Raw genomic sequence first — 13,723 nt, 5'->3', positions numbered from 1 at the left:
AAATTTGTGAAGTGCGATTATATAATTCAATTAACAATGCAATGACGAAAGCTTTATATGTAAAAAACACAGTAAAAAATAAAATGCTAATTTAACACTTTTGTATGTCTCAGAAAGTCCATTCTAAATTTTAAGTTAAAATAATTCAAAAGTTAAGTTAAAATAACTCTTATTTTAACTTAATAACTTAAAATTTAGAGTGGACTTTCTGGGACATTTTATTTTTTATTGTGTACATATGTATATATGTATACAAGTTGTATTAACTAGCATTAAACATTGGACTTGATGCAAATATATTACGTATCTAACATCTAGTTCATTAAGTATAAATAATATTCAAATATCTAATAAAAAATTTTGAATAGTAATGAAGTTAACTGGATATTGTTTTGCATTGCATATGAATATTTACATATTAATTTGAAAAATGGAAATTCTTCCGCAACAATATATTTTTGAATATAACTATTTGGTTTCTATTTTTATTTTGCAATGTAAATTTACTAAGACAAAATTATCTTTTAAATTTGAATTATCAAGTGTTTTTAAAATAATTTTTGCATAATAATTTTACCATTATTATGTATGTGTGATGACATGATGACTAAATAACAAACTCTTATTTTATTTATATTACTTAAATATTGTTTATTGACCTTTGTTTTGCCAATTTCACTGTTAAATATATATGTGCATATATTTTATAACGTAAATGATTTTTATCTCGTCTGATATTAAAACGACCAGCTGGGGAAAGATATTATATTTCGGCGTCTAGAGGGAACTCTGCGAATATTATATTGTTCCGCGAACACAGTGTCTAATTGCGGAAAGCATTGCTACTCTAAATTCAAGATATTAAGGATGTTATATATGCCGATGGTAATGAGCGCACATTTACATTATTAAAAAATCTGTTCAAGATAATATGCAAGAACTTATGATGCAGAGGTGAATGTGTAAGTTTGCTTACGCATACTGGATTTTCGAATTGTCTGCAACTCCTATCACAGTAGCTACTTATTAATCTCTTTTTAATAATTTATTTTTTATGTTAAGATATCAATGGGAATTACTCAAATAATCAAAGGAAGTAATTTGAATAACTTTATGTATTATATGTAAATATATAATGAAGAAATGATTTATGAATTTTTATGACAAATAAATGTTTTAAGTAATACATCTGGTAATAGTAATACAATATTAAATAATTAAATATATTGTATTTATTCTTTATTTCTCAGCGAAACAACTGAACCAATACATTTGCATGATGTAAAAGCAACGTTAAAAAAAAATTATTACTAATTTTTTAGTTATATATAAATTTATTGAATTATTTATGAAGCTTGGTTAGTTCTATTTTTACTATTACCACTGTCACACATAATACATACATATGTATGTATACTTAACACATGAATGTAAATCGAGAAAAATAAGTGTTGCTTTTGAAATATGATAGATTTTGAAGGATTGCGCAATCACTTGCCAACTCTGCGTGGCAGGCGTTGCCGTAGCGTCGAATTAAAGACGAAGAATCACGCCGGCCGGTTTTATTGCCTGAAATCTCAACCCCTCAGCGTCGGGTTAACAACCTACCCTGTAGTATAACCGGGGGTCGAGAGAGCGCACTCGAACGGTACTGTAAAGTTAAAAGCATTGTTCCGCCATGCTGGTCGTCCTTTAGACGAAAGATACACTCGGCTGTGAGGCAGAAGACGAGGGAGTCGAAACCGGCATACGTCCCGGCAATGAATTGCATTTTTCTCGACGAATTCTTCGCATACGTACATACGAATTACGTGGGGATGACGGGCGCTTTCAGTACTTTTCGGATTTTTGTCGTTAAAGCGTTTTCCATTTTTCAGCGAGAGAATCTCGAAGTGCGCGCATTAGGCAATGAAAATGTTTCTATTTTGTTACAGTGTTTTAATGTGACTTTTTATAAATGTTTAAAATTATCTTCATAAATTTTTTTCATATTTTTCTTATCTATGTTGTTAAATAGATAAAAAATAATAATTATATAGAGATCAATATGCTCATATTATATTACCCTACGTAAGCTACCATATTCACTGCTTAATGAGACTACCTGGTAAACAATTATTTTTTTTTTTTAAGTGTTTTTTGGGCTATAAAAAATATGAAAAAAATGCTAGTATACTCTTAACGTTTAGGAATGTGATTGTATAATTATTATATATAACCGAAAACGTCTTTTACTTTTTCTTTGTTCGAATTTAAGGCAGAATCGGTAAAATGGGAAAAATTATCTGGGTCAATATGTCCCAGATTAGTCTGTGAAGGGTTAAACTGTGTAATGTAATGTGAAATATGTAGAACGAAAGTAAGGCAGAAAGTAATGTGCTCTGAGTGAAATGGTTAATTGAAACGGGCGGATATTCCAGCGCTGAATAAAATTTTAGATAATAAAAAATTAACGAATACATTTTAAGCCCGTAATGGCACATTAAAATCCTTTGTCCTTTTAATGGGTCAATCATTGTAGAGAGTAAAATAGTAAGATTTTTACTTTTGCATATTTAACAGAGCACGAGAAATGTATGTAAAACATTACATTCACTTTTTCTATCTATGCACTCGCTATTATTTTTATCTTGGACATAGATGTACATATCTATTCAAATCGAACAGCAGTCATTAATCTCTTCATAGCTGAAATTTCATGGGAGAAGCATAGGTGATACATTACTCCCACTCAATGTAATGTTGAAAAGCTATCGTTATCAACTTCTTCTTTTCTGTGTAAGTGTTTTCGCTGGTTTTTATTTACTCACAGTGATCGGTACTTGGAGTTTTTCCACTGGATCAATCAGAAAATTTTATATTAAAATATTGGGCAATTGACGACATGAGCAATCGAGCATAACTCGTCTTTGCTATTAGTTCAACTTTGTTGAGACGAACTTTGAGCATGCTTTCGCTGATACAGCATTTTTTCGAAAATCTATGGGAAAGGGGTAAAAGCCAGCTTCTCTTCGCTCATAAGAAATTGCAACGTAAGAAAATAATGTTGTGGAAATACTATAATTGTAACAGATAACTTCTCATCATTGTTTTGTCTAGTACGCGGAAGCTCGCTAATCAAATAGAACGTTCTGTGATTTTACGTAGGTTTCGGGTCGACTCGATTAGCTTCGTGGTAGCGTATCGGTCTCATAACGGGTCGTTGGCATCGATGACAAAGTTTTCGGGGTTGCATTAGCATTCGTTCCCTCGCTGGCGGCGGAGGCGGATGCCTGGGCTCGTGTGTAAACTCGGTGCCCGGAGGGCTTGCTTTGTTACAGGCCGCAGACCTCTGATACCGTGGCATACTTCATCGCCGAGTATTTCGAATACTCTTGGCATGATGTAGTTACACGCCCGGCTCGGGGAAGACCACATTCTCCGGTTCCGGGCCCCGAGCTTAACTCTGCAGTCTTAAACCCCCGCCGCTGAGCGCCTCGGCGGACTTGCTCAGGCATCCCCTTCGAAATGGCCGAGTCCGTGCATGGCAAGAGAGAAAGAGAGTATGTATGTGCGTCTGTGCGTGTGTGTATGTGTGTGTGTGTGTGTGTGAGAGAAAGAGAGAGAAAAATCATCTAAGCTTTCTCGGTCGCGTTAAATTCTTCGCGCGCGAAAAAGTCGGGCAGCCAGCAGAAATAAAAGATGTGAACGCTCATGACATCCCTCTCGGATTCCTCGCTGTTACTCCGAGAAGACTTTTGGCGAATATTGAATTATTTAGGCGAAAATTTGTGTGAAGCTGGAAGAGTTCGCGTGGCATATTAGCTATAATATCTACATTGTGTAAAATATATAGTGCCAGTTGAATATAGGAAAGCTGTGAGAGTTTTAATTTATTATTTCATTTTTTTTCCTCTTTCTCTATATCTTTTGGTACACATATGTGTACCAAATATGTTATACTTTCTTACACTATTACAATACAATCCTACATATTTTTATTTGTCTAAGAAAAGCATGTGTAAAATGATTTTTTAAGCTTTGATAGTGTTTAACTACTTTGGTGTAAAAGCTATCTAATAGCCGCAAAGTGCTTATACGTGCAAAGATATAAATTGTACGAATATGAAGTGACTAAAATTTATATGAAGATCGTGCAACAGAGTGTAAAGGGAAATAGTGCAGAGGTTACAAACTCCTGTATTCCGTTAAATTATCGGGTACCTAGACAAACGTTTCGGCTATCTTATCTTAGCATTGTAACCGTAAATATCTCTCATTACAAATATAACAGATTTAGGATATCGCGTTTCTTTTTCAAGACTGTATTTTTTGGTTGACCGTATTTTTTATTCACGTCCATCGATATTTGTAATTTATGCATTATTTGAAAATCCATAAAAGAAATATTTTTGCAAATTAATTTTTAAGCTTGCAAAATTTAGTCACGCAAACTTAATTTGAGAGAATAAAAACAACCAAAGTTAAAAAAAATTTTTTAAATAGCGTGCGCTTAATACAATTTTTGTTAAAGAAAATATTAATTTTTAATCGATGAGAATTCGTAGGCGATAAAAAATGAGGGAAAATTTACCAATATTTATATATTTATTTTGTCGATTATAAGAAAAATAATCACAAATATGTAACCGCGAATAAATTGTCTGTTGTCGATGAAGCTGGACGTTAATCGATTTTTCATATTTGAAATTGAAGGACTACCGGGTTTTCCGACTCTTGCGGAATTTATCGAAACGGACGCGGTCGCGAAGGGCAAGGCGATATATCACTGCCGCTTTCCTCGTTTCAGAGCGCGCAGTTACTCTCCTCGCATCTTTCTGCATTCGACAACTGTCAATCGACGCATCGTGACGTAGATTTGTAGCACTTTGACGGATTTTTCGCGCGAACGAGCCCGTCAGTGCCGCGACGAGACACTTCGTTGATTGCAAACAGAATCATGGCTATCGTCAAACAAAAGGCAAGTCCGCGTGATTACGCATTTGTGGCTTCTATTTACGGGCTATGTCGACCTGCGCTTTTCCTATAAAACATAACGTAGCATAACAAAACGGTTCCATAAAACACTAAATGATCTCGGAAGTTTCTGTCACGGAAAAATAAATTCAAAAAATTTTGCGTTTCCAAGAATATTTTTTTATATGCCGATACCTTACAGAAAAAGAAAATAGTTTCTTTTCGTATAAAATTAAGATATTTTTAATTTACGGCAAATTTTTTTGGACTTTTTTTTATAAATTACATTAAAAAATTAAAGTATATGCTGTGGAATTTTAATTGAAAGTGAATAATTTTATTTAAATCATTCACGTAATATTTTTTAATTATTAATTAAAATTTATTAATATATATGTGTAAAAGATTGTTTTGTTATTGTATATAAATAATTTCTGTAGAAATTGCATTCTTTTCTCAAGAGACTTTATTAAGGATTTACCTTCTCACCGTAGCGGACCTTTTGATCTTTCTTCGAAGTTTTCTCGAGTTGGCAATCGAAAAGTGTGACGTCTTTGCTATCGCGCAGCCATATCAATTCAACGTTTATCCTTGGCCGTCGCGGTGAATTTCTCGAAGTCCGATAGCCTGCCGATGAGACAACGTTTCTTCATGGTCGAACGGACTGCCACCGCGAATTAAAGCTAGAGCGCGGCTAAAGTTCGCTCGTCCTGAGTTGACTCGATCGCGCTCAAACTTGACTCGCGTTCTCCGTAATGCCGCAACACTCCGAGTTAAGGAAACCGCCGAATATCTGCACTTCTAGATACGGACGCGGATTCGTTTAATCCTCACGATCCGTATTGCCGAGCAGCTCAATTTGAAAGTAATACATTGGCGTATGCAACGTCTGGAAACTGCCGCGACATTTTCATTTGGAAATGCCATTTAATAACTGCCCCTAGTTCATAAGGGAATTTCTTCTGGCGAAATCCTTGATTAGACGTGATCTTTCTTTGAACGTGTTCTTCACCTTGACTCACTTAGGAAATTACAATTGCGGAATCGTTAGTTCTGTTCGTTCATCCGATGCTGCGTTAATCATTCGTGTCTATTCTGATGTCGCGCCGAAACCCATTTCATTTACGGCAACGTGTGTTCGATCAGGAGGCGATGTAAGATTTCCGGCGTGATTTACCCAACGGTATGTGGGTTGATGTATGCGAAGGGCTCGGTGGATAGGCGCGTGGTATTACCGCGCGATCCGCTTGCGTAAATATCGCGTCGGGATAGGTATTACCTGCGCTACGAGGCGTTGTGACCGTGTTTGTTTGCGTACGCTCACACGTCCGCGCTTACACGCGCACACGTTTGCACGCAGTGCAAATGCGTATACACATGCAACGTACCGTATGCACATATCTCGAACGGGGCTGTAATTCTTTCGGCCGCGGCGCGGCGGCGGCACGAACGGGACCGGCGGCAGAAGGAACATGAGGAGAGAGAAGGCCCGCGCAGTTGTACTGTAAATCTCGAAGTTCGTCGCCGACGCTAATTCGAAGTTTGGCGCAGTTGCTGCAGAGCTCTACGGTCGCCACACGCGCCCGCGCGTATCCACGTACATGTACACGTATACAACGGACGCAAACACATAGCTTTTCGCATAAACCCCCCGACATACACACACACACTCGAGCATAAGCGAGGTGCATGTAGCTGCTGCAGTCCGCGCGATCGTCATTGCGAGGGCGGTTGGTTGGGAAAGGGTGGCGAAAAGGACAGGAATTTCGGGGGAGTCTGGAATATCGCGTCTTTGAATGGAGTTCGGGCGAAATCGGTATATACACGTTTCTCTTCGGCTGCGAATAATTGCCGCGGATGATGGCGGCAATGTGCGCGGGGGGTAGCGCGTCGTTGTTGTAAAGATGGGGGCGGTATGGGGGCTCGAATTTTGCGAGCGATACCGATAAACCCGCAGCCGGCTCTTTATGGCTTCGGCCGAGTGCTCAATTTTGCCAAGAGCTCGTCATGCACCGTGTGCTCGTTACACCTAAATGATTTCACGAGCGGTCGTCTCTGTGTGACATTGCGAAACGATCACGCAATTTCTCATGCTGTTTGCCGTCTGATTCAGCGATGAAACGGCAAAATTTTTAAAAATTTTAAGCCAAACATTGATAATGAAATATCGAAGAGCTTGTAGGAATAATGACAAAAAGAAAGTGACAAAATTAGATAAGTCTGATACGCACATTTTATTACTTGTCATGTTGTTTGTTGAACGATGAGATGGCAAAATTTTATAAATTTATAATGAAATCATTAGATGATAGTGTTATATATTACACATTTTTAGGAATAATTTTTAAGAATAATGATAAGAAAAATGCGTCTAATGTTTCGCACGATAAGATACTGCAGAATAATTCATGACAATTGTAGGTAATTTCCGTTACGTGATAAGAAAATTTGCAGCGTCATGTAATTGCCAACAAGAAATAATCGTAATATAACTCCAGTGATATTTAAGAAAGCAGTAACAGACATTATAAGATATAATAATTTGTTTTATAATACAAATAGATCCGCGTTTGTATAGGTTTGTCGTTACATGAATTTTACATTAAAAAAAATCTATTTGAATATTCAGAATTTTGTACCTGGAGATATAATTTAACAGACTCATTTTTATTAAATTATGGATCAGTTAAGAGTTACAACTATGTTGAAGTTATAAAATTGTTGAAGTATAAAATATGCAAATTATAGCAATGCCTTAAAGAATTATTGTTGTCTGGAAATATAATAATTACAAATAATTAATTTTGCAGTAATATAGCTGAAAAATAATTTATTTATTTCTTGGTTGCTCTATCGTCATCCTATGTTCCAGGTCTCCTCTTTCATTTTGATTCATTTGTTGCACTTGTACAGCATAACACTTGTGACAACATAGTTGATTACGATCACATGTAAAAATAATCAGAATAAGCAACACATTGCACAGTACCGATATTAATCACACGCAATTCACACTTTATATTTATTGTACACTTCAACAAGATCGCATCGAATCGTGATCAAATATGAAGTTCCGTGATTCAATACTTAAGTTTATCGCCTGTATAAATATTATGATAAAATAATAATTTATAGAATTTTTTTATCATTTTTTATAGTCTTATAATCTATGATATAAATAAATTGCGCGAAATATTTGCTTTTAAATAGATAATACCTTCACAATCGTTAAACGTGGGAGTTAATTAATCACGCTTTTATAGTAATTAATTATAGGTTATAGTAATTAATTATTTGTAGGAAATAATCTGTTATCATTTGACGTTTGACTTGATTACGATAAGATTGTGATGACATATACTTGTCTGCCTGCTTGTTTGACTCTCGTCGCGCGAAAAATAAACCTTGGTTATCAATATTACACAATTACCATGCCAAGTCAATCGTCTAATTTTCAACGAAATATTTCGCAACGAATGCATGTTGAATATTCTTTTCTACAATTTAAATTAAAATTTACAGATTAGAGCATTGAGTAAAAATATTGCAATTTAAATTTTAATTTTGATGAGAGATTTTACTATTGTTAAATTTACAATTTGACTAAAGATAGTATATAAACGTTCATTACTAGTAGCAAATTTTAATTGTTAAAACGTGAATCATTTTTTTTAATTACAATTAATTATAACTCGGGGTACAATATACTTAGTGATTTTACATTGCTATAATTTTGTTTATTTATTTCTTGTTTATTTGTCTTTATTTTATTTCGAAGTATCGATTTCGCATGTACTATGCTAAAAAATACGCTTTTAGTTCAAAAGTATAGCGTAACAAAGTTATAGGGTTTCATAGATCTCGGCGTGGCGGAGAAGGTAACTAAAAATAAATGTGGCGAGCTAAGGTTAAAATGATTGAATTACTTTATTTAAAAGAATTATTAATTCTATTATTTATAACAAATAAAAATTATTTAATGAATAAAACTTATTTTTGTTTTGATTGAAAAAATTACATATATTAATGTACCGCTGAACTGTATAAAACAAAATTCAGATTGCATCTTAAAATTAATTTTATCTAAATTTCTCAATTACATTATGATTGCAAATATGATTAAATTGATTTCTAATACTACGAATTATTAATTTTTAAGATTTATTTATTAGACCGCATTAGATTATCTCAAGATTAGTTTCAAATCTTTTGGTATATACGTGGTTAGAAATACGGGTCATGATCTAATGAGAAAGTTGATAGCTTCATTAAATTAACGAATAATAATTTGACAAATATGTCCGCGGTAGTTTACGAGTACTGAATTTTTAATCGCTGCGGTTTCACAATTTCGCGCGTTTGTTTGCTGCGTTTGTTTGGAATATGAACGAAACGCGAGAAACGAGAGAATCAAACGTCGAGAATGAGTAAAGATGAAGGAGGCGAGGTCGCGGGACAACGGGTCGGCAGAACGGATTACGTGGATGGAACAATGCCGCAAATGCCGGGGGAAAAACAACGAAAAAGCGCCGGGACGACGATGAAATAGTAGTGCGCACTTCGCGAATTTACTTGCGGCTTCCACTTCGCACTTTGTTTTATCGACGTGGACGAATGATAATGGACGTAATGTGAGTTTATTATTCAGAAGATACGTATCTAAGCTTGAAATTTTTATTGGGTCGATTATATATGTAGCGATTCGATAGTGGCTCGAATAATCTCTAATATAGTTTGATAAAAATTTAATTCAGATAAATCTGATTATATGATCGTAAATTTTTGATGTTACCAAGAAACATAAAGTACATTTTCTTCATTAATTCGATTAAAATTACGGAAGTGTAATTAAACATTGTTTTCTAAGATTTTTTTTTTAATCTACTATAATACGAATCTATAAAATGCCATACTGTTTTTTATTTTGATTTTGATCATAATACTAACGTAGAAAAAAATGATCAGTTGCTACGCATATTTCAATATGAATCGTTTTAATTCCATTATCTTCGCGCTTAACAGCTATTTACACGGAAACAATGGTTTTGCTGATCTAAAAATTTAATAAGATATGGACTTGGAAATTTTTTGTTGGATCATTAAGATAATTTATATAGGGAGCTCAAGCATGATGATTAATGTTGCAAAAAATTTTGATATTCTAGCAGCTAGCTTGAACGTCCTAATTGTTTTGGTGATCTAACGAAATTATTTTTATATAGCTCTGTAATTAAATTTTTAAATATTTTTTCAGATTACTTTAGTAAAACCGTATTTTTATGGAAATTTGGATTAAGTGTTTCTTATTGATTGAATCGATCATATTATTCATTATAATTGTTTATGTAAATCCTCGAAAACTGGCACAACTTTGAGTTCTGCGACAGCTTTATTAAACTTTTCGATTTGACGGATTAAATAATTTCTTGTTAGCCGCTGAAATTGACCTTGGTTCGCCCCTTCGGTTGCCAACTACTATACATCCTGCGTGTCCAGAAAAGGCCGGGCAGAGTGCGCGGAGGTCAAAGGGTACCGCCGGAGAAAGGGAGAAAATTTTCTTGCGAGACACTCTATAGATGGCTCGGGTGAGGCTGGAGGACGGAAAGGAGGGATAATTGAATACAACTTGATCGAGCCGCGCGTTTCCACCCCATTAAATCGGGCTTAAGCTCGTAAGGGTGGGAGGCCGTTGGTGGGCCGGTGAGAGAGCGGTGGTGGCCGGAGAGAGCAAGGTTGCCATGGAGGTGCGAGAAGAACGGAGATCTCGGCGGGGGGTGTACGAGAGTGCGCGAGGGGGCGAGGGTGCCAACCTTCCCTCCTCGTTCTCTCTCTCTCTCGATCGCCGTCGCCTCGACGGGAAGGCGAGAGAATGTTTACTGCTGCCCCAGCTGGGGGCCAATCAGTATAGTCGTTCTCCGTTCGCCGCCACCCTTCCGTCCTTCCGTCTGCTCGCTTTTACGGAGGGGGTGCGGTATAGCAGCCGTACAATGGAAACGTCGACGGCGATAGCTAGGCCCGATGTCGTTATACAGCCGGATTATTCCTCGCGCCCTCGTCTTTTCTCCCTCCTTCGCCTCCTTGCTCTCTCCCCCCTCTCCCCTACCGTTATAGCGATAATCAAATTAACTCGCTTCGAATTTTAAAGACGCTATCCCTTGCACTCGAGCCACCCTCGCACTGCGCCGGGTCGTTCGCCTGCCAATTCTCCACAGCCGCGCTCACTCCTCGACTCCACTCGGTCACTCGGTTATATTCTACCCCCTTCGAAGCACGCTGAGTCTGTGGAGTAGTTTTCCACCTACCTTGCCCTCCCACCCATTTTCCGCTGCTGTCTTTCATGCGCGCCCCGTCAACGTCGCGTCGTATAAATCGCTCTCGCGGAGTCTTAGCGCCGCACTCTCGCGAGACTCATCGATTATCCCGGCTCTCTATCACGACGCCCGATTACCACCGGATCTCCGCGTCGCGACATTTTTATGGTGCGCGTTCACTGCATTAAAAATTAACCGCTCATAAAGATTTGAGACAAGCAATTGACGCGACATTAAAATATTTAACATAATTTTCTTTTGCAATTATTGCTCTTATTTCTTTATTATATTCCTTTGTGTTATTGTTCATTCAGATAACATTTACCCGCATCTACAGCATGATTTAATTAATAGCCGGTCACTAAATAATAAACGGATTAATATTGATAACTTTTTAAATAGAAACATGCTATTATTTTTTATGTATATGGTATGGAATTTTTTATATTCTTTTTATTGCATCTTGAAAACGTATTATTTTTTTTTAATAATTCATTATTTTATTTTTCTAATAAAAGACATCTAAAAAAATGTTTATATGTGGAATATCCAATATGAAAAAGTTTTTTTCGATTTTATTTAGGCATTACATTTTTCAAATTATACTATAGCTCTCAGTCATTGCTTTTATAATTTTTTAAAGAAGAAACAAAGACTTTGCTTTGGTAATTATTTAAAAACAGAATAGCGATATCATTGTAAATTACTAATATTTAAGGTATACATCACGTCAGCGAAAATTTTCGCTTCAGTTAACAAATTTTATGTATACGTCGATTAAAACCGGTTATTTCCATGTTATTTTCTGATATGCGATTGTAACTGTCACTGGTCGAGATCAGTCGTTGGATTTCGGATCGGTGAACGTCACTGCGACACCCGTATCTGTATCATGCAGCCTATTTTGCTGCAAGAGATTACATACCCTACGTTGGAGATAGGTACTTTGATAGGTACGAATCATAATGTCACACATTTTTTACACAGATATATAAAAGTAAAATATAAATAAAATCTCAAAAATATTGGTGCTACTATCACTTTCTTCGATATAAAGAATTTTAATCCTAAAAGAATTTTCACACAGTGAATACACAGTACTTTAATGTTTTTCTACCGTCATAAATCTTGAGTGATATCGAAACACGATTGTTTGCGGAATTATATTGGAAATAACTGTCTATTTAAAATAGAAATTGCGCACAATCGGGTTTTAAGGTGATCGAATAAAATTACAGTTTTTATTGAGAGCTTATCCTTCTCTCGTTCCACGCGAAGCTCCTGGGTACTTCCGGATTGTGTTTAACGCGATTTATATCGAGGAGGGCGAAATTCACTGCGCGTTATATCCTGACGGAAAATGATCGAATGGTCGATGAATAGAAGTATTTGGGTCGTGACGAGTGCACCGGTGATTCGATGCATTTTTGAAAAGAATCTTGCGCTGAATACGTACGAGGAAAGATGAATATGCAGAGTATAAAAAGGGAAGCGTTTCTTTCTCTAGGAGCGTAAAAGGAAAGCGTTTCTTTCTATAAGAATGTCAACATAGCTTTGAAGTACGTTAAATATTTCTAACAATTAAACAAACACTTATTTAACGTATCATCATGAACTTTCTCAATAAAATGTAGGCTCTGTAATTAGTAAAAAAACATTCAAGGATTATTTAGAATTGCTAACGATTGTTATCATTAATAATCAGCAAGAGACGTAACGTTTTACATGATATAAAACAGACGAAGTACTCGTACGTATAACTGTCGTGTGCATAATGAAAGACAAGAAATGGAAAGAGATAATTCGCGCACGAAATTGAAACGTTCGATCCATACGGTAATCATCGAAACACATTAGCAATACGGTCCCAGCCAAGAAAATGCATTTAAGTATGCATTACGAGTCACACTGACAATCTTGCTGGATTACGTCCAATACGCCGCGGCGGAAATGCGAGCCGCAACGTCCATTATACCGCCATATTTCGCGACGAATACTTATACGCAGCAAGTCCGGTCGTCCGATATCGACGATGACGTGTATCCAAGTTAAAACCGTTTGCTTTAATTATGCAGCTCGCTTAATGCATGTAAAATTGTCGGAGATGGTTTCAAATGGGTTGCATACGCCGTGAGATTTGCGCATTGTATAAAATAATTTGCAATTTGCGGGACGAGATTTTTCTAAAAATCCTGAAAAGTAACTTTGCGTGATATATTTTCTCATTGGTACATACAGTTTTCCACAGTGCTAAACATTAATTGAAAAAATTCCGAAATACTTTCATTGCATACTTACATTTTAATGCAAAGTATAATAATAATAATACAAAAAAAAACAATTATTAATTCTTCAAAGACATAATCTGTTAAGTCGACAATTAAACTTGCGATAAAATAGATGTATTCTTATATTGTTTTTAATTGATTTAAAATATTTTAATTTTCCAAAAATAT

The 13,723-nt window shown here is 35.8% G+C and overlaps 1 protein-coding gene across 3 annotated transcripts in view; it reads left to right on the top strand.

The window, feature by feature from the left end:
- LOC105197808 (lachesin) overlaps nt 1–13,723 on the top strand; it is a 216,487-nt gene that overhangs the window by 18,532 nt on the left and 184,232 nt on the right. The gene's annotated exons all lie outside the window — the stretch shown is intronic.

This window comes from Solenopsis invicta, chromosome 10 (genome assembly GCF_016802725.1).
Source record: "Solenopsis invicta isolate M01_SB chromosome 10, UNIL_Sinv_3.0, whole genome shotgun sequence".
Taxonomy (NCBI): domain Eukaryota; kingdom Metazoa; phylum Arthropoda; class Insecta; order Hymenoptera; family Formicidae; genus Solenopsis; species Solenopsis invicta.
Note: the sequence above shows the minus strand (reverse complement) of the source record. Positions and strands in the feature narration are given on the sequence as shown.